The sequence below is a fragment of the Camellia sinensis genome, chromosome 13 (assembly GCF_055761805.1).
Source record: "Camellia sinensis isolate YWXY chromosome 13, ASM5576180v1, whole genome shotgun sequence".
Classification (NCBI taxonomy): domain Eukaryota; kingdom Viridiplantae; phylum Streptophyta; class Magnoliopsida; order Ericales; family Theaceae; genus Camellia; species Camellia sinensis.
The window spans coordinates 117,937,432-117,963,948 of NC_138973.1; the positions used below are offsets into that span (position 1 = coordinate 117,937,432).

Consider the following 26,517-nt stretch of genomic DNA (forward strand, 5'->3'; position numbering starts at 1 on the left):
GTTGCACCAAGGTACTACTCCTTTAGCACAGTTTGAGGCGAGATTTATCAGTTTGTCTAGGTTTGCTATAGAGTTGGTAGCAACATAGAAGCATCATTGCATTGAGTTTGAAGAGAGGTTATGTGATGATATTCAATGGAAGGTTGTTGGGTGCATGCATAGGAATTATCACATACTAGTAGAAGCGACGGCTCACATGGAAGCCACCAGTCTTGAGGTCGGCTCGGATGGAGGGGAATAGGCCATATTAATGGGTCCTATGGTTTACACTAGGCCTAGTAGGAGGCAAAGAAAAGTATAATCCTAATCACAAGCATAGTTTCATTCTCTGTCTTCTCTTGTTTCTTCGGATTCATCCTTTGGGAGGTCTAATCAGAATCAAGTTTCCTCGAATCAGTCACAGAATAGAGGACCACCATTTTGTTTCAAGTGTGATTAGTTGGGTCATATTAGACGTCGTTGCCCTCAACGTGGTCAGAACCAATCTCGGTAGTGTAGATTTGGAGTTGTCATTCTGTTGAAGATTGGTGGAGTGTTTTGGGTTGTCTTGGTATTGTAATGCTATGTAATTAAATGTAGGGCCTTGTGCCTGTTGTTGATGTATTCATGTATTTTGTTGGCTTAAATGTAGTAAACTTGACTTATGATGTTTGTGAATTTACTTAAATTGAGAAGTTATTGCTGGGACTGGTAAATATTAGTATCCTTGCTAATGTGTTATTGTTTCATAAGTTGATGTATGTAAAGACTTGTGAGTCTTTCTTGATTAAGAGTTGTTATTAAGAATAATAATTGTGTATTGGTGCGAAGTAAGTTCATGGGGCTTTGGGAACTGAGTCGCGTTAACGGAGGTGTAAAAGTCTTATAGAGGTTGTGAGAATTTCTTAGTTGGATATTGAGAATGATGATAGAGTTAATCATGGAATGTGTTTGAGTTGGTGTGAGTAGAGGTTTTGTTAGTGACCCTAACCGTCACTGGAAGTGGTGTGAAATGTCTAATTGTCATATAGGTATAAAAGTTATTAGAGGTTGATTGGGAGAAGAGGTTGGGTGGTATATTCTCAACAGAGAAATAAGCAGAGAGGGTAGTCATGTTGTAAATAGTTTTTGGGAGTCCGACCTAGACTCAAGTAATGTGTAAGTATGTGCGTGTTGAACCCCGTGTAGGGGTAATCTATGTTGGGAACTCATTGGTGTTTGAGTGCCAAGTGTCGAGGGTTAATGGTGTCAGTTGTCTTGTGGTAGAAAGAGGTTGACAAGCAGTTACCTTGTAAGTTGTTTTCGTTTTAAAAAAGAAATTGTATAGTTAAGAAATGTTTGGGAATACACTTAAAGTGTCAAAACATGATTGCATGGATGCGGTATTTAGTGTGGGTATGTGTGAAACCTTTGATTCGAATAAGAGATGAGATTTTGGAAATGTGAAGTGTGACATGATAATGTGTGATTGTTAATTGGTGATAACAAATGTAATGACAGGAGATTACAAAGATTTGGAAGTGTGCTTGTGCGTTGTTGTCTTTCAATGTGTTTGTTGCTTTTATGAACTGTTGTTTTGATTGATAATAAGATTAATTGTTGAAATCATATGAGTTGTGATTGGTGGTCTTGGGTGACGGTTGGGAGTCACTGGTAGTGATGTCGAAAAGGGGTACAGAAATGAAGTTCTCGATATTATGACTTCAGATGGTGTTGGAATTGAGAACATTGTTGTGGTAATTTTACTTTTGGTCCTTAGAAAATGTTTAACAAACTAGTAAACTTTAAAACTAGATATTAAAAAAAAAAAAAAAAAAATTGTTTATGAAATATGGTGTAGGTTGAAACATTTTGTTTTATTTATTTGTTAACTTACTTATTTTAATTGCAATATGTAGTACTCAAGGAAGTGTTTTCAAAACAAAGGTACAGCCTTATCATGAGGCGTAATTAAATTCTTTAATGTTGTAGAATTGGCCTAAGTAATGAATTGAGCACGAATTGATAATGGGTGATTGAACGTATTGTTTTGATGGGCTAGTATTGTTTAAACATGTAATGTTGCTGTACAACTTGTGGGTTAAGTTTCCAGGGCAAGCTCCTTTCTATTGGAAGAATTGAATAAGAGTTTTGTCGTGACTGTAAGTTTAGCCTTGAGTTTTGAAGTGTCAATTATTTGAAATGTTTTGTGCTTTGTTTTGGGTGGGTTAACATTGTTAAAGCTATTGAATCAGGTATTCCTTGGTGAACACTAATTTTTTTAGGAGAGCTTCTAAATTGTAGTGCGTTATTGTTCTTGAAATCCAGGGTGTTAATTGTCCAATGTTTATTAGATATGGAGTATACTGTTGAAGTGGGGGTGACGTGTCTTACGAGTGTGGACGTTCTTCTGATGGGTTTTAGTTATGTGAATCTTGGTAAGCTATTTGGTTCGTGGGGGTGATCGTAACCTTTATTAGAATTGGGGTTCCTAAAGTTGTGTATTGTGGGGGATTCCGTTTTTGTTTGACCAATTGCCCATTTCTCATAGTCGGTGAGTCGGGATTGACTCATATTCATTAATTTGTGATCTATTCACTCGGGGTCAAGAAGGTACCATGGTGTTGGTTTAGGAATCTGAGAGGGTGGTTCGGGATTTGGAGTTAGGCCTTGATTATAGGTGCAGTTCTTTTGTTGTTTTCTCCATCCAAGTTGGGTACATCTTTAATTTCGGGGACGAAATTTTCTAAGAGGGGGAGAATGTAACGGTTCGGGTCGAGATCCAAGTTTTCTGTTAAAAATTGGACTTAGTCTGAAAATTTTCTAAGTGTAAAAATCAGATTTTTCAAAACTTACGAATTTGAAAATAATTTTTGGCTGTAATTATTCCTTATAGATTAAATAGTCTAATTTGATTTTATGGGGTTTTTTACTAGGTATTAATCACTTTACTTCAACATCTAACTTAGAAATTTCAGTCGAAAAATTATTTTTGTACTAAAACTAGGGGAGTCACTTTTTGATTTAATTAGATTTTGATTTTTTTTTTTTTTAGAATCCAAATGGGGGGTATTTCCTTATTTACAGGTAAACTTAAGTAAATGAAATATAAATGTAAGAGGCTAAATAAAAACATTTTCTTAAATGGTTACACATGGAAATAAGGGAATGTGCTGGGAGTGCGTTAGCAACTATGTTGTAAGTTTAGGGTTTTCAATTCTAGGGTTTGGAGAGGAGGAGGAGGAGGAAGAAGAAAAGAAGAAGAGTAAGGAGAAGAAGAAGAAGAAAAGAAGAGAAGAAGCAGACGGGAAAATGAGGTGATTGTAGGCAACAATAGAGGTGTTAAACGAACTAAGCTACTCGGACTTAACTTTTGTTCGGCTTGTTAAAAAATCATTTGAGATCGATTTCTTATGTAAACAAGTCCAGTTTGAATACAATTTTAAAGTCGTTAAGTTTTTAAACAAATCATGAACCACCTACTTTTCAGCTTAATGCACTATAAAAAAATCAAGACATTCGAGATCGACTTGTGTTTGGCTTGTTAAAAACTCATTTGAAATCTACTCATCGTTATGTAAACAAGCCAAGCTTAAACAATTTTTTAAGCTCGTTAAGTTATCAAACCAGCTTGAACAATCTATTACCCAGTTTGACTCAGCTTATTTTTAGCCCTATAGGCAGTGGCAGAAAGGACTCTTAATTATTTATGTCGTTTTTGAGCTTCGGCTTGGACTTGGCAGGCTTGATATTTTGGTTGTGTTAGGTTTTGTTGACTTTTACCTATTGTGAGTTAGTAGTTTGTTTGATGATATAAATATTTTTTAATATTTCTAATTATTCTCCTATCAATTGACAAAATAAAATTAAAAAAAAAAAACAAAATAGGTATCCGATTTCTCCACTTCCATGTAGGAATCTCACATTCCTGGAAGAATGTAAACCATTTAATAGTAAAACAAAAATTCATTGGATCAATAATATTTAAAATTTTATTATTTTTCTGTTGAGAATTTCTAACAAAACTAAAAGGTTGAATAGGAATGATACAAAAAATTTATCGCAAGTAATTTCTTTAGTTGTAATCGAATTCCTATTATGCTTCAATATTTCTATCCTTGATGGATCATTCTAGAATACGCAATCTTCAAAGTAGGTTTACTATAGGAAAGTTAGGACATTTGTGATGTGGTTATCCCAAATGTCATAAATAAATCACTTTCACTTATAATTAAAAAAAACACATAATGAGTCATAACTAAATACTACATAAAGTATAATCAAATAATAATGTTTTGATTATAAACAAAATAATAATTACAATAGGTCATAACCAACATAACAACTAGGGGTTATCAATAGGACGGGTCAGGCTTACCTGGCCCGTAACTATTGTGTCTACATCCTATATATTAATGGGTTTTTCGGGTTTTGACCAATCAACGAACGGTATGGGCCGAATTTATTTAAAAAAATTAGAACCACGACCCACCCGTAAGCTCAAATTTTACGAGCTAAAATCAAACTAAACCGGGTTACACAATTTTCATTAGGTTATATTATTAAGTTCTACACATTTACTATTTTTTTTTAATAATTCAAATGATCAAATTAATTAATACTATTAAAACAATCAAATTAAAGTAAAAATTCACTAAATTAATGAATTATGACAATAATATATGTAAAAAGTTGAGATTTAGGAAGATATCATTGGTCACTATCAAATTCAATTTTCACAAATTGTATTTTGTGTATTGTTGTTTTTAAAGTACACTTTACGTGGATAATATGGACTGTCAATTTTTATTTATTTTTAAATGGAACAGTATTAATTTTAATAGATTAAAATTGAATTTAATAGTGTTATTTTTTTCGAAAATATTAATTTTATTTTTGAATGAGACAGTTTGAGACTGATGGGATGGTCGGGCTAGATTTATCCATGCAGGCTAAGTTCATGGACGGTTTGGGTTTCAAACCTTTGTCCAAAATCCTAAATCATCTTCTATGAGATCGGACGACCTAGGTAGTCAAGCGGGCTGGGATGGGTCATGGAATAGGTTGGGTAATACTAGATTTTTTTTGTTCGTAGACCATTTGACAACCCCTAATGACAACGAGTCATAATGAATATAACAATAAGTGATAATCAATTTATAATTAACACTCTAATATATTATAATCAAATACCACAAAAATAATAACTAAATGCAAACTAAAAAAATGTGTGTAGTATAAAATTTTCGATTATTCAAACATAGTAGAGTTGTAAATTTGTCGTAGAATTATCCTTCGTAGCTTGAAATTATTTTGCTCTGAATGGCTCGATTGCCCAAAACGATGTCGTTTTGGACAGTTTTTTTTTTCTCCCTCTTTCTTTCCCTCTTATATCTCTGAAACAGATGAAGGAACAAAGAGAGAAGAAGAGAAAGAGAAATAGAAATAGAGAGAAGAGAGAGAAAGAGAGAAGGAGGGAGAAGAGAAAGAGCACCCATCACTGGCGCCACCATCACGGGCACCATCACTAGTACCGCCATCTTCTGTGTGTATACACAGATTTGTATAGATCTGTGTATCTCTCTGTGTATCTCTTTCTCTTTCTCTCTCTCTCTCTCTTTCTCTATTATGAGTTATGGAAGAAGAAAAGAAAAAAAAAACAGAGCAAGAACAGATGATGTGTTGATGATGATGATGATGCCGGCTGGAAGAAAGAAAAAAAAAATTATTTTGATTTCAGTTTGGTGATTGTGAACAGAGGGAGAAAAAGAGATGAACAAAAGGAAGGAAGAAAAAAAAAAAAAACATTTTGAATTCAAACCATTCAAGTTACGTAGCAGCTCTCTTTTTGGTATTTAGGGTCCACAGTGACTGCACGACTTTTCTAATAGTAATATAATAAATTGAGCTTTGAAAGGTCTTGCATGTGCTTTTATTGGTGGTGGACAGATTTGGACAGAATTTTTTAAAAGTCTAAGAATTAAAGGCAAATTTTAATAAACATATAAAAATATGAGGGGAGAAAAATATCATATACATCTTACATGATACAACAGCCATATTAATTCTAAATAAACATAAAGTTTAAAAGTTTAAAAGTTTAAGGGTTGAAGTGAGATTTTAATAAAAATATAAAAACAATAATGAGGTAAGAAAAATATTATGTACATGTTACATGATAAATTCAGCAACCTTATTACCTCCAAATAAATAAAAAAAATTAACATTATAACTTAACTTAAAGTATAAATAAATTAGAAAAATTCTACTATACACATTCTTTACCATATGCAACCCTAAATTATGTCATTTTCTTCTTTAACTATGATCTTAAGGTAAATTACACTTTCTCTCTTTATGTTTGGCCCCTTTCTTATTTTGGCCCATAAAGTTTATTTTTTCTCATTTTGACCTTTCATGTTTCAAGTTTTTCTCAGTTTACTCTCAAAGCTAACTTCTGTTAAAAAGTAGACAGAAAATGATACGTTGACAATCACGTGACATAAAAATATTTTATTATATATAATTTACACATTTATACAAACTCAAACTCTAATAAAATAATACATATATTTTTTTATGCGACAGTTATTGTGATATTTTCTATTTAATTTTGAACATAAATTAATTTTAAGAGTAAATTGAGAAAAGCTTGATGAAATGCCAAAGTAAGAAAAAATAAACTTTAAAGATCAAAATGAGAAAGTGGCTAAACATATAGGGGCAAACTATAATTTACCCATAATTTTATTTTAGTTATGACTCATAAGATCTTTGATTATACCTCATGTGTTATTCGGTTATGATTTTTTTAAATATTTTATGTTTTATTTATGATTCAAAAAGTATGAAATTATGTCAATTTTTTTTTCTTTAGTTATAATGTACGTATGATACACACATTTTAAAGGGTCTGTACCATAATCTTTCGCAAAGTATTAATTGTCACAATTAATAATGGAGGAGTCACAATAAAATTTGTGAAAATACAAAGATGCAAAGTGTAAATAAACCTAATCTACGAGTTATTATTCTTTAGTTGACCTTAAATTCAATGGAATGTTCCTGTTATCATAATTTCTACGATGGCTTGCACAAGGAGTGATACTTTTTTTCTTTTTTTTCTTTTTTTTCTTTTTTTTTTTAATATTCTCCACTTAATGACATATCGTCCAAATAATTTTCCCTCGTACCCTCTCATATAAATGGCCCTGAAGCATCCACCTAATTGGTGACCAAGAAGAATCCAAGTAATTCGATGAAGAAGGAACAGTGGATAACCATGGGGGCTACAATAGATATTGTGGTTGTTCTTGTTCCTATATTAGTACTCTGCTATATATCTATGGAGAACACGCTGCTTTAGAGGTATTTTTCGATCTATTTGCTTTTGTTTTCGAAATGTGTTTCTGTTTTTTATTTTATATGTTATAGTAATTTTTTTTATTCATTTTCAATTTAAACAATTCATCTATTTTCGTCAAGTAAAATTGACAGAAAAATAGTATTTTAGTCATTATACTCAACATAGGTGTACATACAATGTTTAAAATACCATTTTCTATTGAGTGTAATGATTAAAATATAAACTTTTTTCATCAGTTTTACTTAATAAAAATAAGTAAATGGTTTAAATTGAAAACAAATAAAAAAAATTAGAGTTTAAATTGTAAAAATTAAAATCTCAAGATTCATTTTGTTATAAGTGTCAAGCCTATTTTATTTTTATTGTAAATTTCCTTTATTTTTAGTTTATATATCTATATAATAAAACAGGACGGATTTTAAAAATATATAAAATGTATCAGAGATACACTTCATTTCAAGGGCTCAGATCAATTGTGATACACATCAATGGTTGAGATTTTGCTTCAATTCCCGCCCAAAGACTCGGAGCTCTCTCCCACCTACCCACGTCTCCTCCCCCGTTCCATCTTTATCTCTTCTCTATTGCACTTCTCCTCCCATTCCCTCCTTATCTCTATCTCCCTCTTTGTTTCTCTTCTTTATCAGAGACGCTACCTCTCTCCTTCTCTCTCACCCGATCTCTGCCTCTCGCCCCACCCTCCCACTCGCTGCCTCTCCCCCTCTCCCTCCTTTCGCAGAGTGCCTCTCCCCGTCTCCCCAATCGGGGTTCAGAAAGGTATCGTGGTTCTTAATCGGAGCTACTTCAGAGCCAATATCAAGAGCCCAGAAACGCTTCTTACTCTATTTGAAATTTCCACCTGAAACAATGGGCTTTCGCAGAGTGCCTCTCCCCGTCTCCCCAATCAGGGTTCAGAAAGGTATCGCGGTTCTTAATCGGAGCTACTTCAGAGCCAATATCAAGAGCCCAGAAACGCTTCTTACTCTCTTCAGAGCCCAGAAACGCTTCTTACTCTCTTAATCGATGCTGGATTCATCGATCCTTCTCCTCTGTTTTCTCACTCACTCAGGTTCGATTCATTTTTTTTTTCTTCACATGATATTATTTTACAATTTTCTGCCTGGTGCTAAAAATGGAGATCTGTAGTTTTTTATTTTTTATTTTTTTGCCCTTTTTAATTTTGTTTTTGTTGATTTTGCTACAAGGTTTGTTTGTAATTTGTGCATTTTTTCATCGGTGATGTTGACAGATTCTACTTTTGATTCGTCTTTTGGAAACCCCACCTGCAAATGGTACTTTGATGTTTTGGGCATTGATGTTTATTTTTTTTCTTTTACACTGTTCATGTTATATATATTTTAATTTTTTTTTTAATATGATGCATTGATGCTAAAACTTGCAGATGGTACTTTTCTTCTGTTAATATTTTGGTCCTTTTAGTTTATTTTGTTTTTTTTTTCAAACCTTTACCTTTGGTTTTCCTTAAAATTTTCCTACTTAATTTGAAATGAATTATTTATTCAAGGTTTAATTTGATGACAATTTTTTTACTTTTTCATTATTCCGGCAAGGATTCTACTATTATAACTGTATGTATATCAATTGGTAAGGAAAAGCTAAGGGTAATTGCTAGCTTCTTCTACTGTAACCTCATTGCAGGGAGCGCAATTTATCTGTATTTATTTTGCAGTTGTTTGGAACCAGTTTTGTTTTAGTTAGAAAATGATGGTTCAGAAGAGTGCAGAGAGAGGAAAATTACTAAAATCATTGAAGTTTTAAGAAGTTATTAGTGAGTTAGTTGTGCACTGTGGCAAGGGACCTTTAATTTTCTGAATTTTTATGGCAAATGTGTTCACATCCATGTTACTAGAAAATACTAATATTCTAGCGAATTACTTATTAGTATGCATGTTCCGAAACATGGTACACTTTCGTTCCAAAATTATAAATTTTGTGATCCGAAGCGATTCCAAAAGTTTCTGTAAATGTATTTCCTTAAATGTTTTCTTAGGAGGAAAAAAATCAAATATCATGAACTAAAATCAAAAGTGGACTGTTCTTAATTTCTGGTTGATTTCGGCCAGAATTTATTTATGCAATTTTTATTTCAATTTTATACATTGCATAGGTATGGTAATTCTTTTTAGGTAACAAAAATGCTGTTTGGATAGATTTGTAGTTTTTAAGTAGACAATCAGTTTGTTTTCCTGTTATATTGTCTTAGGACATTTGATCACAGGCATGGTTTTTATTTGTGAAAATGTAAGGAGATCTGAGACATGTGAAGGTTCTGAGTTCTGGTTCTTAATCCGCACGGGACTTAGTTTTCAAAAAGTGAACTGTTCTTAATTTTCTGGTTGATTTCGGCCAGAATTTATTTATGCAATTTTTATTTCAATTTTATACATTACATAGGTATGGTAATTCTTTTTAGGTAACAAACAATGCTGTTTGGATAGATATGTAGTTTTTTAAGTAGACAATCAGTTTGTTTTCCTGTTATATTGTCTGAGGACATTTGATCACAGGCATGGTTTTTATTTGTGAAAATGTAAGGATCAAGGTTTCCATGAACCGTCTCCGCCACTTTAACAACCTCCTATTTTTCTACTATTTTCTGTCACTTTCTCGCAATTTCTTGGGCTATCTACTGTTAATTTCTGATTTCTGAGTTCTGAGTTCGTTTATCAAATCCCTATTTTTCTACTATTTTCTATCACTTTCTCGCGATTTCTTGGGCTGTTTTGCGTTCTCTCTATCGGGTTTGTCTCTATGGTTTAAATTGATGTTGGCTGCTATGATAAACCTAATGGGTTCTTCCAGATTTGATTGTCCCAATATTGCATTAGTTTTGTTACTCATATTGAAATTTTGGAATCATATGTAATGTTACTCATTTTGATTTCTTTTTATTTCTTCCTTTGATGTATGCATATTCATTCTTTGGTTTATGAATTGTATATTCTAACATTCGATGAAGTTTTAAGGAATGAGGGCCAGCGAATAGTCTAACATGTTCAATGAGTTTTATTTATATTATGTCTGGTCTTAATTAACAAAAAATTACAAGCCATATGAAGAGAAGGAATGGTATTTCTTTACACCAAGAGATCGCAAGTATAAGAATGGGAAGCAGCCAAATCGAGCTGCAGATAATGGATACTGGAAGGTTACCGGTACTAATAAGACTCTGAGATTTATGGGTGCCGATGTTGGTTTTAGAACCGCATTAGTATTCTACAAACGAATAACTCCCAAAGGCGAAAAAACCAACTGGATTATGCATGAATATCGATTACCAAACAATCATCCCAAGGCTCCAACTGTTGGAAATGAAATGAGGGCAGGTTACTTGATATGGGTTTGTAGAGTCATACCTTAAGTTGGTGAGATACATGACCTGTGAAATTTTGACTGTACCATATGAAATTGATGTCTGTGGTGGTGACCATTGTTTTTTTCCGGGGTTAGAGAAATAGACGTTTTGATGCACTTTAATCTTAATATTATTTATTGCATTTTAATCTTAATATTATTTACACCGTGCCTTTAGGCACGGGCATACGCTAGTATATATATATATTAACCAATCTGATGAGAGTAAAAATAGGTAAGACACTTTTAAAATTTTCAAAAGTTATTTTTGTTCCAAAAAAGATAACATCATATAAAAATGATGGGTGTTTTTTTTTTCATTTATTGACGAAATTAGTATTAAGTATTTTTTGGCATTCAAAGTTTAATTTTTGGCATTTAAGATTAGCTACATAACTACTATGCTAATCTCTAAATATAGTTTTGCTTTTGTAATAACCAGGAAATAATGCATTAAGTGCAAATGAGAGGACCCAAAGTACACAATCTGTAATGTGTCAATTGAAAACAGAATCAGCAATTATTACAAAATCAACAATGGAAAAGAGGATTATGTTTGTGTTACCTTTGTTCACTCTTTCTAGTATACAAATTGCTACAAGTTACTTCTCAGTTGCAAATAAGATTGGGGAAGGTGGTTTTGGACATGTTCATAAGGTAGCTTTTGATTTTCATTTTTAGCCTCATCTATACGTTTCAAATTATATCTTACAATAATTTGTGCACAATTAAAAATTGGCACACTTAATTTTTACAATCACCACATTGAAAAATAGGGTGAATTACATAACTAGTTTCCAAAGTATGTGATGTGTCTAGTCCCCATTTTTTTATTATTCCTCTTTGGTTCTAAAGTTTACAATTTGTTTTACTTTAGTCTTTAACATCAACACCATTCAAAATAAAATAAAAAAATTTGTAGAGGAATATTTCATAATTTTACAAAAAAACAAAAAATGCAACAAAATTAAATATTACAGACGAAAAATGCAAGAAAATATATACTTTAGGGACTACAATGAAACCAAATGTGTATTTGAGGAATCAAAATGTTACAAACTGCATACTTTTAGATCACATATCTATTCATATCTATTTTGGTCATTTTGATTTTATTTAGGCTTCATGTAAAATTTCAAATATCCATCATCATGTAAACTGATTTTGAACGCCACTTCCATCAAGGACTAGAGTGTAACTAACTGAAAACTTCCCGGATCAAAGTGGAACAATTACAAGTTTTGGGACTAAACTGTAATGAAATGTATACATTAGGGACTATTAGTATAATTAACCCTAAAAAATAATTGAAGTTTTTAGTAGACTATTGTTAAAAACTATTTTGCTGAAGAATGCATCCAATATTTACTTTGATGTGTTATTTATGATTACACATTTAATACATAATATATAAATTTCAGGGTCGGTTACTTAATAGGCAGAAGATTGCTGTGAAAAGACTTTCTAGAAGTTCTGAACAAGGGTCAAAGGAGTTCAAGAATGAGGTTATATTGATTTCAAGGCTTCAACATCGCAATCTTGTTAGAATTTTGGGTTGTTGTGCTCAAGGAGAAGAGAGGATATTAATATATGAGTGCTTGCCAAACAAAAGCCTATATTCATTTCTTTTTGGTGTGCTACTTCACTAACTTCAACCAATCTATATTTTGTTCTTGTGATTCTGTTTCTTTGTTCTTAGTGTCATCAGGTGTATCAATAATGTGTTTAATGCAAAATTTGGGACAGATGAAATCAAACGAGCTTTACTTGATTGGAAAATACGTGTCCACATCATTGAAGGAATTGCTCAAGGACTTCAATACCTCCACAAGTACTCTAGAGTAGGAATCATTCACAGAGATTTGACAGCTAGCAACATTTTATTGGATAATGACATGAATTAAAAAATATCTGACTTTGGTACTGCAAGAATATTTAGAGACAATGAATCCCGGGCAAACACAAAAAGAATTGTTGGAACATAGTAAGTTAGATAACTCTTTTGAACATACAACTATAAAAAATTGTGTATATGCATGCCAAACACATTACTTCTCTTCAACAATATAATTTGGTGAAATGATGGAAACAGTGGTTACATGTCCCCTGAATATGCCTTGTACGGTCGCTTTTCTATGAAGTTTGACGTTTTTAGCTTTGGTGTCATGATGCTAGAGATCATATGTGGGAAGAAAAACACTGATTTTTATATACCCGATCATGCTTCAAATTTGTTGGGATATGTAACTACAATTTGGTCTCTAATTGTGTGTGTATATATTCTCTATATATTTTCAATGACTAACCTTCTATGACTTTTTTAATGACTCATTTTAGGCATGGGATTTGTGGAAAGATGGAAGGGGTTTGGAGATAATGGATCATTCATTAGTTGAAACATGTTCAACGAGTGATATTATGCGATACATTCAAATTGGTTTCTTGTGTGTTCAAGAAAGTGCAGTAGATAGACCAACTATTTCAACAGTTTTGTCTATGCCCAGCAATGAAATGGTCGCTATACCTGCTCCTAAGCAACCTGCTTTCTTTGCAATTGTGAGTTTGAATGGTGCCTATACACATGAAATTCGAAAACCTTGTTCTGTTAATGATGTCACAATTTCAGAAGTAGTGTCTCGATGACATTTGTTCTTGTACAAGGGACATTTCTCATTAAACATACTTATCATTGTAAAACTTGATAGACCAATCTCTAATAGATGTTAAAGATGAAATGATTCTGTATGGAGATGGTTAGCAGAGAAGTCGGGTCAGTTCACTGTTGCCTCTGTATGGAGATGGAGGGCTGCAGCTAGTGGGAATAATCTAGTAGTCCCAGCAGGGGTTTGGGAGAGTTTGGCCCCTCCAAAGATGCAATTTTTTTGTTGGTTGGCTTGGCGTGGCAGAGTTAAAACTTCATCATTCCTTCAAAGAATAGGGGCTGCTCATATGGGTGCTAGCAACTTGTGTGTTTTTTGCCAAGCGGAAGTGGAAACTGTTGAACATGTGCTTCTGATGTGCCCTTTCGTATGGAAGTGCTGGTCTCACATGGTTGAGTGGTGGGATCAGTCATGGGCAATTCCAGGTTCTATACAAGGTCTGGTGCAGTGGTGGAATGGGGGCAGACATAATCTCAAGTCCTGGGTACTCAAAGTTTGGAAGATTGTTCCCTCTGTAGTATTATGGTCAGTTTGGAGGTTGAGAAACCAATGCTTATTTAAGGATGCCATTCCTAATATACAAGCTCTTTGCGAACAAGTGAAGGTGCAGGTAGCTTTGTGGTCCAAATGGCACTTGAAGGTGGAGTATTCAGTCCATGATTTAGTGTCCAACCTCTACCAGATCAGATGGCAGTAAGGTTCAAAGCAGTAGTAGGTTGAGGTCAAAGCAGTAATAGGTTGAGGCCGGTATGGTTCAGATCAGTAGAGGTGGTTTGGTTCTAGCCTGAAGTATGCCCAGCTGAAGTTTCTGTTTTGCTTTAGCGTCTGTTTGGCTGCAGTCCTGTAATCACCCAAGAAATTAAATAATCCTCATTCTGCAGTTAGTAGGAGGCTGCACTGCTGGTTTGCTGGAGCTCTGGTGGGAGTTTGGTTCTGATTTGTGTGGCTGAAGTGGGCTGGAGTGGGTTGTGTATTTTGTCTTGCTGATATAGTGATTGTTCTGAATTATGTTTAGGTATGCATTGGATTGTTGTAGTGCCCAAAAACAGGAGTTATGCTGCTGGTGTGATCTGTGATGGCTTTGGGTTGTGGGCTGCATTGGTCTACTTCTGGCCTGCATTGGTCTACTGATGGCTTTGGGCTGTGGGTTGCATTGCTCTGTCAGTTGGCTTGTTCTAGATGGTCTGCTGGGTATATTTCTGGATTGCTGTAGTGCCCAAAAAACAGGAGTTAGGCTGTGGGTGTGCTCTGTGCTGGCTTTGGGTAGTGGGCTGCATTGGTCTACTGGTTTGCTTGCTATTTGGTCTACTGGTCTGCATTGGTCTACTGGTTTACTTCTATTTGGTCTGCTGGTTGCCCTGCTGGTATGTAACAAGATTTTAACTCTGCTGTGCCGGTGCTACTGGTTTGCTTGCTACTGGTTTGTTTGCTAATGCTCTGCTGGCTAAAACAATCTGTTGGCTACTGGACTGCTGGATAGAACAGATTCTGATCCGTAAGGGTGGTGCATTCTGATCTGTTTGCCCTGCTGGTTTGTGCAGACTGGTTGGTTCTCTGCCTGGTAGTGTCTAGCAGATGAAGTATAACAACATTGCAGCATTGGTTTGGTTTTTGGTCTGTCTTTATTGTTGGTTTCTCACCAACTTTGGGGTGCTTGCAAATGATAGGTTGGGTTATTTGATGCCAACCTAGTTGGGATCAGTTAGCCCACAGTGATGCTCATGCACTCCTCTTATCTTTATCGGTGTAATTTCTTTCGTACCTTGTACTAGTCTTTACATCAATGAAGCTTCTTTTGCTGATCAAAAAAAAAAAAAAAAAAAAGATGAAATGATTCAATGACACATTCTGGTTAATTGCTAATAATACTAAATTTTGCTCCAATTATATGCACAACTAGTTTGGATTCATTTGCACAAAATTTGACTATACGTTTATTTATTTATTTAGGCAAACAAATGAATCTATTTTACAAATATTTTGGAGGGAATCATAAATCAGAGACATTAGATATGTTTTCAATTATCTTTTTGATATTGCACAAACTTTCTTTGCATTAATTTGTGAAAATAATTTTGTAAAGATGATGTAGGCTAAGGTTTTTGGTATATATATATATATATATATAGCAAAATGCTAAAAATAGCCCTTAGGGTCGTTGTTATTGTTGAAAAAATTGTGCAAATAGTATATTGAAATGTATAAAAATATTTTGGAATATGTGAAGAGTATATCGAGATTTAAAATATTTTAGAATTTAATGCTTTTATTGATAGCTCTTAGGGTTGTCATCACAGGACCTTTATGTATATATATATATATATATATAATTTTAGTTATCAATTGTTGTCATAGTCTCATTTTGAACTATCAACCTCATGTACTTTAGTCTTTTTGTCCATTTTGATCTTCTTATTAAGTAAAGATTTCACAATCTGTGTAAGAGAAATGTATACAAAATCATTAATTAATATAAAATTAGAATATGCAATGGAGTGATCAATGCATAACACGTTCTTTATAACAAGACATGACATGGAAATCAGTGGCTCTCATGTTACCTTTGTGTTTAATGATATAAAAATATATATATATATATATATATACGGGGACGGATTTACGATGTGAGCTTTAGAGGGGCAAAAACACATATAATTTTTTGTCAAAAAAAAAAAATTTTAAAATTTTAAATTTTGATTTATACTAGTACAAAAAAATAAATTATATTACTACTAATCATACATTTTTTGTCAACATAATTCAGAATAAAAATATAATTGAACATATTTCTTGTCCGCATTAATTTAATAAAATATTAACTATTACTATGTTTTCGTCTAGTAAAATTAACTATTTTTTTTGGATACAGAGTAAAATTAACTATTTGAAAATATTATAACCATTACTTTTTATAATATATATATAAAAACATTTATGATAAACTCTGTGTAAGGACATGAAATGATTCTCATTGAGTGTAAAGATGAGCAGACCACATACATATGCAAGTGTAGGTAGTTACAACTAACTAGATAAGACTAACCTCTCTTTACTCTCTCGCAAACTTACTAACAGACTAGATATTTTCCTCCTCTATTTTCACACTTGTAGCCTTATGTCTATTACATATATCAGTGGACTTGCCACCTGTCAATGATGGCTTAAAAACTCGATATCAAAATCTTAATTAATATATTTCTCAATAAATATGATTAAGTAACTTGTTACAAAATAATCTTCCATCTCATTACGCAATTTACTTTTGAAAAAAATTTATAATTGAAAATGTGTATTTTTATGAATATAAGGATAATCCGTTTCAATAAGTGATATCACTACTAAAAATTGGAACTTTTGCGGCGGTCTTAAACGTCGCAAAAGGTCCACATGCCGTCGTCACAAACGACTTTTTGCGATGGAGTAGTGATGGGAAATAGGAAGTGGCGGAAGGTGGCGTGACAAAAGGTATTTGGGATGGTTACAAACTGTCATTTTTTTCTTGTAGGGATAGCAAATCAATGGTTTTTGCAACGGTTTAACCTGACAAAAAAAGGGAGAAAAACTTCACTTTTAGTGACAATTTTGGTTGCCATCGCCCAAAACTTTTTTAGAGACGGTATATGACATCGTGAAAAGTATTATTAGCGATGGTCTGAAATGTCGCCAAAATATTAGAATTAAATTAATACCGTATTCGCAACAAGTTAAACCGTCGCTAAAGATTTGAACTAATGTGAAAATGTGATAGGTTAATCCGTCGCTAATAAAATGCAAAGAAATGATGATTACATTAGCAACAATTTATCATTTCTTTAGAACAGCTCATCAAAATTAGAACAGCTCTATGGCTCAAAGCATCAATCAAGAATTTTCCCTACTTAGTTGATGATATTGTGTTCAAATGGAGGCAAATCAGAGGTGGTTATTAAAGCTTGAGTTGGTTCTGCTACTAGCTGTTTGTTCTTTCTTTTTTTCTTTTCTTTGTCTTTCTTTTCTTGTTGGTTTCTTACCAACTTGGTGGTATGCTAGCATATGATTTTGGCTCTCTCTCTGGTACCAACCTAGTTGAGATTAGTTTGTGAGCTATGATGCTCTTTGCAACCTTTTCCTTTATTGATTGAATCATTGTTTTACATTGAAGTAATCAATAAAGTTTCTTTTGCCGATCAAAAATAATAATAATAATAATAATAATAATAAAACTAATAAAACATTAGCAACGATTTATTGTTGTTGCAAAAAAATTATTTTCATAAAATAAATATATATTTTATTAATTCATTCCCTATACAAATTATTAATATTTTTCTAGAATAAAATACATCCACATCCACACATCTCCACATTCACATCCACAAAATCATATACACTGTAAATCAAAACACAAAACATGCAGCGGAATAAAATGTTTAGATCATACCTCTTTTGATCTAAAACCTCGTGAATAAATCACGTGCTTCCAGAATCTAATCAATCAATCCCAGCAGTGGGGTGATATTGCAATGGTGAATATCACCCACACAAACCACAGTGCAAATGGCTTTGATCGTTATTTTGGGAGAGAGTCAGTATCATGGGTAGAAACAAAACATACGTTGTTTCTCTCTTGGTTACCCATAACCATATATCAGATATATATTATATTTATCTCATTTATCCATTGGTTAAATGAGATAATATCTGATATCTATATCATCTATCCATATCATGATATGATAGATATATATCCTGAGTGGCTCATCCAAATAGGTTTGAATTTGAATTCAAAACCCATTTGGATGAGGTTCAAAAGGTTCTAAAGGTCATGCCACATGGGCGCCCAATTTCTAACATACACGAATAATAATATATATGCATCATGTAACAACACAGTGTCAACCAAGCATTCTTTACAAAAATATATAGGTTAATGATACCATTTGTGCTTGAATCATCCCTGAAATGTGACACATTTGAAATGTAGGATCTACCTCCCTCATTGCACAATGTACAAGGATTAGAGTCTTCAATGCAACTTGAGTACACAACAAAAATAAGATAGACTGTGAATACAACTAATATCTTAAATGGTCTGTTTGTTGCTATGTGTTTTAATCTCTCTAAAATTATTCATTCTCCAAACCATGTCAGGCCTTTTCCCACCTCGACCTTTATTAATAGAAGAACAGCAATGGAAGATAAAATAAGATTAGCAAAACAAAAACAGACAAAAGAAAAAGTCAGCATGCAAAGAGAAGGAAATCAGCAAAGAATATGCAAACTAGACATCGAGCTTTCAAGTACTAACAGTAACATTTTTTTAAGTATAGGGGATTCAAACACCGACTTCCGCTCCACAATAGTTCCCATATTGCCACTGGGCCCAATACATCAGCTCCAAATACTAGGAACTTAATAGCTAGTTAACTTAATTCCAATAAACAACCAAGTCATTGACTCATGATGAATTCACATCATGAATGACATTGTAAATTTCTAACTAGATCGCAAACAATAAATGTACCAGAACTAAGTCAAATAACAAAATAGATCAGTGTGTTTGGTTTGAGTTTTTAGGATTAAGTTTTTTGAAACTGAATTTTTTGATTTTCGTGTTTTTTTGTTTTTTTGTGAATATTTTTAAAATTTTAAACATTTTTTTTACTTGTTTAGATGCACCTTACTTAGATATATCTAAAAAGTAAAAAAATTGTGAAAAAATATTTTAAAAAAATAATAAATACATAAAAATACAAAAAATATATTGAATTCTCGTATTTTTTTTTAAAATATATTTTTGGTATTTAGTGAATTTTTAAAAGGTTTTTTCACAAATTTTTTACTTTTTAACTATATTTATGCTAGGTATGTCTAAAAACTAAAAAAAATTACTTAAAATATTAAAAAAATTCAGTAAAAATAAAAAAATACAGAAAATAAGATAGTAGAATTTTTTAAAAAGTGATTTTGGAAAAGAGGAACCAAGCAAGGTATAGCATTGAAAAAACATATTCAATGAAAACGTAGCCCCCTAACGGCCAATGAATAAGGGAATGATCATTCCTTAGGAAAATTTAAGAAATCACATTTCCATTCCATTCCTTTTCATTCCAATGAACCAAATAGAGCCTAAGATTGATGGGAAATTGTAAATAATGCATTATTGGCATGTTTGATTAGGTGGATTAGAGCATAGGATTATTAGTAATGAGGTAGTGGTGGGATTATTAATCCAATGGATATTAATCCAATTAGATAATGAATACCACACTAATTTAATAGGATTATTAATACTTCACTATTAGTCTTGTAAATCAAACATGACCTATAAGCACTGCAGATAATAGGTGAAGGTCGTCTAAAGCCACTTTAGGAGGAATGATTGTGTATTGATTTCTTCATTTGAGGCTTCTTAGGTAGAAATAGCTCATTCGGATCATTGTGCTGGCCTTTTATAGCATCAGACATGTAATTCTAAGCTTGGCTTTTTGTGTAAACATGGTTCCACCACCAATGCTTGTGAAAAAATATGAGCCAGCGACAACTCATGGGAGATTTTTTGTCTGTTGTTGTTGGGTGGTTTCTGCCATATGCATTGGTGGTGGGTTAAGTGTTTCTTCGATTTGTCCCTCAGATTCTCAGATAATTCTTAGTACCGTAGTTGGGTTCATGTACTCTGTTTTTTGCTTTTTCTTTTTCTTTTTTGTTTTTTTTTTTTGCCCACTAGTGAATTGTGGAGTTTTGCATTAGCACATATGGAGGTTTGACTGGTTCTTATATGGGTTCTAGTTGTCACTGATCAGGTTGGAGAGTCTTCTTTTCCTCTGATCTTCTATGGATTTGTTTCAGAGTTTTGATTTGTGTGTGTGTGTGTGTGTGTGTGTGTGTGTTGAGTTGTTTTCTTTGTGTTTGGATCTCCAATCTTTGCTATCTACTCTTTTTTTTTTTCTTTTTTTTTTTTCATCAAATTTGAGTGAAAGATTGGTTAAAATATTGATATGATATGGAACATTCCAATCCATACTTTCCCTTTGCAGCAAAAACTTTTTTTTTTTTTTTTTTTGAAAAATTCCAAACTTATGTAAAAAAAATGTTCTGAATTAGTTAGAGCACACTTGTAGTCATTTTTTCATCAAATTTGAATTTGATGAAGGAATAGAGATGTTGTAAGTATATTCAAATTTGGGACTGGTGTAGTTGTTAATAGAGACGATTTGCTGATTTTAGACCATTTTCTGCTTTGGGGCTATGTTTACCATCTTGCATTTTATTGTGTGAAATTAACATGTGGAGATGTTTTGGGGTTGTGATTTCAAGCCAAACATGTGTTCTTGTGCTGGAAATGATTTGGAAATGATGAGATTGTAGATCCCACAGAACTCATGCTTGATGTGCATGGCCATCTCTATTTGCAATCCATCTGCTAGCTCCTGCATATTTGGTCCACATAATTCTGGAGAACAGTCTCCTTTGGTCATCTTGTGCTGTTTGATTGGTGGAAAGCATTGTATTTGAATTTTTCTATCTGGTATGCGACTTCATTTTATATTGAAGATGAGGTTTCTAGCTCTTACTGTTTGTAGATTCTGTGACAACTGAACACAAATGGGATTTTAAAGGCTTTTCTACGGGGACTGCAGTCTGATTGATCTTTTGTTATTTTGCCTTTGGTCCTACTTTAGAAAATTATGGAATTTCCCTTTCATTTTTTTGGGTTTACCATTTATGTATTCCCAATTGTGCCAAAGAACTTTTGGAGAGTGATGAATTCCTTTTTTTAAAGCTAAGTCATACCAAAGAAACTTTCATCAATTTTGATCATTCAGACAAAGCCACAGTTACTTCAGATTGATCACAGAGATAGTTTTATGTTCCCTTTGTCCTAAAGCTATAGTTTATAGTTCACTTTGGGAAAGAACAATGTTAATCAATGTTAAATGTAATTGGCTAATTGTTTATTGAGACCATCTTAGTATTCCATTTTTTCCATTTAGTATTATGATTTTTCTGCCTTATCCTTGCTGACCATTTTTCTATCTGTTCCTGTGTTGCAAATACGCTACAGAATTTTGGTTGAAACCTTGCAAGCAAACTCTTCTTCCAGCATGTTGTTGAGTGAGTAACTAAAATCAACTTTTTAATGTGTTAATCTCGCTCTCTCTCTCTCTCACACACACACACACACACAAACAGAGAAACAAACACACATGATTTCATATTTCTGATATAAATTTATATTTTTTCATTATCTGTGCTGGTTTTACATTGTTTTAGCAAGAATTTATTTGAAGATGGCAATCACTTGTACCGTTTCTTGGATCATGATCCTATTGTGATGTCTCAATGTCACAACATTCCAAGGGGTATAACAGAAGTAAAGCCAAAGCCGATAATAGAAATTTCAAGGCTTAGATTTTTGTCATATGCAATCTTTGAAGCTAATGCATCAGAAGATGGAAAACATTTTGATTACAAAAGTATCCATGGGAGTGAGGAATTTGCAAGGTTTGTTGGAACCTTTGATTTATACGGATAAACTTATTGCGGTGTTTTAATTAACTTGTATGCTTTTATGAACATGGATGTATATTCAAGAACTTGTGGCTATTGAATTAAAAAATCTTTTGTAGGTATTTAAGAATAGTTGAGGAGCTTCAAAGAGTAGATCTAAAGGATATGTCACAGAGAAGACGGCTTTTTTATAAATCTCTTCAATATGATACAGGAGCTCTAGAGTATAGGAAACTGATAGAGGATTTTAAGTATGTTATTGGTGGGTGCACCTATTCGTTTTCAGCAATTCAAAATGAAGTTGAACTTGTAAAAATCACATTTCTATGATTGAAGATTTGGTTTTGAACTTTATTTTTTGGACAAATTATGGACAAATTAAATAATAATGTTTTAGGCCAAATTTAAAAAATTAAAAAAATAATTTTAATACCATGTTTTAGGTTGTGGACAAATTAAAAAACTAATAATATTGTGTTTTTGGCCACCAAATAATTGGTAGCCAAAAATGAAGTAAATATTTTTAGCGACTAAACTAAATAGTTAGTAGCTAAAAAAACTAAAATGAAAAAAAAAAATTGGCGACTAAAATTTTAGTAGCCAAATAAAAAAATGGACTTTAGGCGACTAAATTTTTAGTAGCTAAAAGAAATTACACTTTAGGCGACTAAAACATTTAGTAGCTAAAAAAAATAAGATGAACAAAAAAAAAAAAACTTTTTGGCTACTAAATAAATTAGTCGTGGAAAATAATTTTAGTTTTGGTGACTAAATGTTTTAGTAGATTAGTCGCCAATTTAGCCTATCAATGACTAAAGTTTTTTTGTCGCCAATATCTTTAGTTTTGGCGACTAATTGTTTAGTAGCCAATTTAGCACTTTCGGTGACTAAATTTTTTTTAGTCGCCAATACCTTCCCCGACAATATTTCTACGACCAGGCTGGCAACCAAACTATTTAGTCGGAAAAACTTTTTGGCGACTAAAATATGACTTTTGGTGACTAAAAAAAATACAAGGTTAAGTAAACCAAAATAACCCCGAAACAAAAAACATATAAAAATAATATTGTAACCTAAATCTTAAAAACATACTTCAAGATTCCAAAATAACATAAATCATCTAGCCCCATAGTACCTCCATGTCAATAATTAACTGATTTCTCCATAATTTCATTTTCCTTGTACATCTCATGATCCACACCAAGATGTGGAGAAGGGACTGGTTTAGAAAGTTTCCACATCAATTTTCATGACAACTTGCAGTACTGAAAACCATTCATAGCATAAGCAAATTTCCTTTAGTAAAATGTGACAGATAGATCAAGATCAAATTTGAAGATGAAAAGAATCTTTGGATTTTGATAGTCACTTCTCATTTTAAGGATTCTAAATTGCAAGTTTCTTTTGATTGACTGTTACTTTGATTTTTGTAGCAATTGGTGTAGGTATTGATGATGTTGCCCACAACAATCATACGAGGTATATCTTCTTAGTTTTCAAAGAAGAAAAAATCACAAACCCTTAGTGACCAAAACACCAAGCCTTTAAAGAATAATAGTATGACGCAAATTACAAAGATATTTCAACACATAGACTCAGAACTAGAATCAATGTCAATGTAGCTTATGAGACAAACCTTTGGACAGATTCAACTTAACAAAACTCCAATGACGATTGTAATGACAGATTTGGCATGCTTGAACTTCAACAATGTTGATGGGCTCAAAGAAATGACACTCATTAATGATCTCAGGGCAGGCTTTGTTCTTGAATTATTTAAAAGCTAAACGTCTCTCTATCAGCACAAACCTGTTATAATATGAACCCTTAGTTCAGTATATAATGTGTGTGATGTCCCATAATTATAGAATATGAACCCTCATTTTAGTATTAATATGAACCAAGTAAATACCATGAGAAATCAAAATTAAAAACCTAGATCCAAATTTGGTATGAATTAGAATACCAAAGTCAGAATTTTTAAGTCACAAACAAACCAATATGATCCAAATCTTGTGAAATTCATCTTCCTGCAGTACAGAATGGTATTCATATTAATCGTTAGCAATTAAACCTTCACCACTAATGGTGTTGTAGAGAGGAATTTTGAGAAGGATGGTAATGGTGGTTCTAGATTTTCAGGTAGAACAGAGGGGTTTCGGACTGAGGGTTTTAGGGTTAAATTAGGGCAGTCCACAAGTAAGTAGCTGATTAGAAGAGCAGACTGTGAATAATAGTGTGCCAAATCGAGTGATTGGGTAGCACACTTGGAAACGATTTGTGATGGTAGATGAAGAAGATGGAGGTGGTTTGAGAGCTTTCGAAAGCAGTCAGCGGTAGTGAAGGAATGAGAGTGAGATGAGTCGGGAAGACGAGAGGGAGAGCTCTCGCCAGCGGTAATGGGAGATGAGTCGCACCAAGATAGAGAGGGAAAGCTGCGGTAATAACAATAGGGCAAAGTCGCATGAAGCTGGAGATCGAGAGACGGTGAGAGCTAAAGAGGGAGAAAGAAAAGAGGAGGAGGGTTACCTAGACGCCGGAGGGGGTTCATCCCATGCCGGTCATCTGTGGCACTGCTGCGGGAGAGTGAGAGCTGCGCGAAAGAGATTTTAGACAATTAGCCAAAAAGTTACTAAATTAGCCAAAAAGCCAACAACCCATACCAAAAAGTCAAAGATTCTCTTTTCTCTCTACTTTTGCACATCTTTTCGTAATTAGCCAAAAAGTCATCCCAAACATACAAGTTTTTTTTACTTACCTTTTTAGCCAAATGGCCAAAAAGTTACTAAATTAGCCTGTTCCCAAACGAGAGTGAGGAGAGAACTAGGGTATTGGGGCAAGCGGGAATGAAATTAGTGCCAATTACCCAAAAAAAATTAGGACCAACTTTTTGCGACGATTATAAAATCCGTCACAAAACAGTCCAAAACATGAAGGGGAAAAGCTTTTGCAACGGGATAACATACCGTCGCATATGTTGTGTCTTTTTGTGACGGCTATAGAAAATATCATTTTTTATTTTCTTTTTTGGCGACGGGTCATTTCCGTTGCAAAAAATTATATTCCGTGATGGATTTTTTTGCCGTCGCAACCAAAAGCTCATTTTCTAGTAGTGTATTAAAATTTACTTATGTTCAAAATGTCATATTGAAATAGATAATATTTTTATTTTCAAATGAACAAACAAGAATGAATGAATGAAATGTAAGATGCATAAGTAAATTAAAGTGTGATTTACAAAAGAAGAAAAACAAAAAAAAAAAAAACCATTAATGACGTATGAATAGAAAACAAGAATAATAATAAATAGAAACAAAAAAAAAATAATACAAGTAACATTAAACAATAAAAAATATAACAAATAATACAAAGAACAAATAGAATAGATCAATATTTGATAAAACTCAATTCAGAAACTATTTTTAAAAAATTGTAATGTAAATAATTTGAAGGGTGCGAACCACTGAAATTTTGAGGGTGCGAAATACTACAGTTTTTGTTCCAAAAAAAAAAAAAACACTCCAATTTCCAATTATCTTACTAATTATTAGTATAATACATAATTTAGGGTGCGATTGCCCCTACCCGCACCCCTAGATCCATTCTTGTATATATTTATTTATTTATTTATTTATTTATTTATGTATGTATGTATGTATGTATGTATGTATGTATAACATCATTCATAATTATATACCAACATATTATAATTCAAAACAGAGCACCTCGCTTTACTGTTACATGTACATTTTTAGTTTTTTTAAACAAAATAACAAGAAAAAAAAACATTTTAGTAATTTTATAAAGGGTATTTATTCATAAATCACTCTTAATCTAGTTATGTTCTACCTAATTCAAATTATTTTCTTATATTCTAATAAGTTTTATGCGTAATATTCACATTGATAGTGAAAATGTTATCAATATGAATGTTCACACTATCAAATATGAATATTCACATTACGAAATTGTTAAGTATTCAAAAAATATTTATAAAGGTAAAATTATTCATAAAATATTTTAAATATATGAGAATTAAAATTCGAGAATCAAATATCTAAATAATATATTTATATCCCCATTCTCCCTTCCCTTCTCTGTTTTTCTCTACTCTTCTCTCTATACATACATACATACACCTATATCTGTCTACATTTTTGGGATTTTTGTTTCATCTTTCATTCAGGTAACATCATCTTCAAATCACATAACATCTGTAACGCCCTCTAAAAGATAACATTAAACCCATCAATATAGACATGCATTGATATATAAAAGTTCCACTTTCTTCTATTCATTAGAGTTTCATTACCAAAAAGTATTACATGTTAACGACAAAAGCAAATGCCCTAAAGGCTTACAGCTTTCCAAGTTAACACTTGGTTACAACAAAAGAGTGCTAACTCATTTACACATTAAGCCCTTGGTTTGAATATACATGTAATACATCAAAGAAACTAAACAACAAAAGTCTGTCCGCCTCTAGCCTCCCAAGCTACGTCCTTGGAGGTGGCATGCTACCTGTACCTGAAAATAATATTCCCATATAGGGTGAGCCACAGCCTAGTAGAAATACACTAAACCAAATATGAACAATGACTAAAAGATTAGCAGTTGATAGATGGCCAACACCGTTACTTTCCCTTATCACACTTTACAGTTTCATGA

The 26,517-nt window shown here is 32.7% G+C and overlaps 2 long non-coding RNA genes across 2 annotated transcripts; both read left to right on the top strand.

Annotated features, from left to right (window-relative positions):
• The first annotated feature begins 7,138 nt into the window (after positions 1-7,138).
• Positions 7,139-13,233, top strand: LOC114284335 (uncharacterized). Its single transcript, XR_014349473.1, has 3 exons — positions 7,139-7,326; positions 12,121-12,942; positions 13,037-13,233. It is a non-coding gene; the product is annotated as an uncharacterized LOC114284335 (long non-coding RNA).
• Positions 13,234-19,917: 6,684 nt separating this feature from the next.
• LOC145805984 (uncharacterized) lies at positions 19,918-22,038 on the top strand. The gene is made up of 2 exons (XR_014348365.1): positions 19,918-21,453; positions 21,613-22,038. It is a non-coding gene; the product is annotated as an uncharacterized LOC145805984 (long non-coding RNA).
• The last annotated feature ends 4,479 nt before the right edge of the window (positions 22,039-26,517 follow it).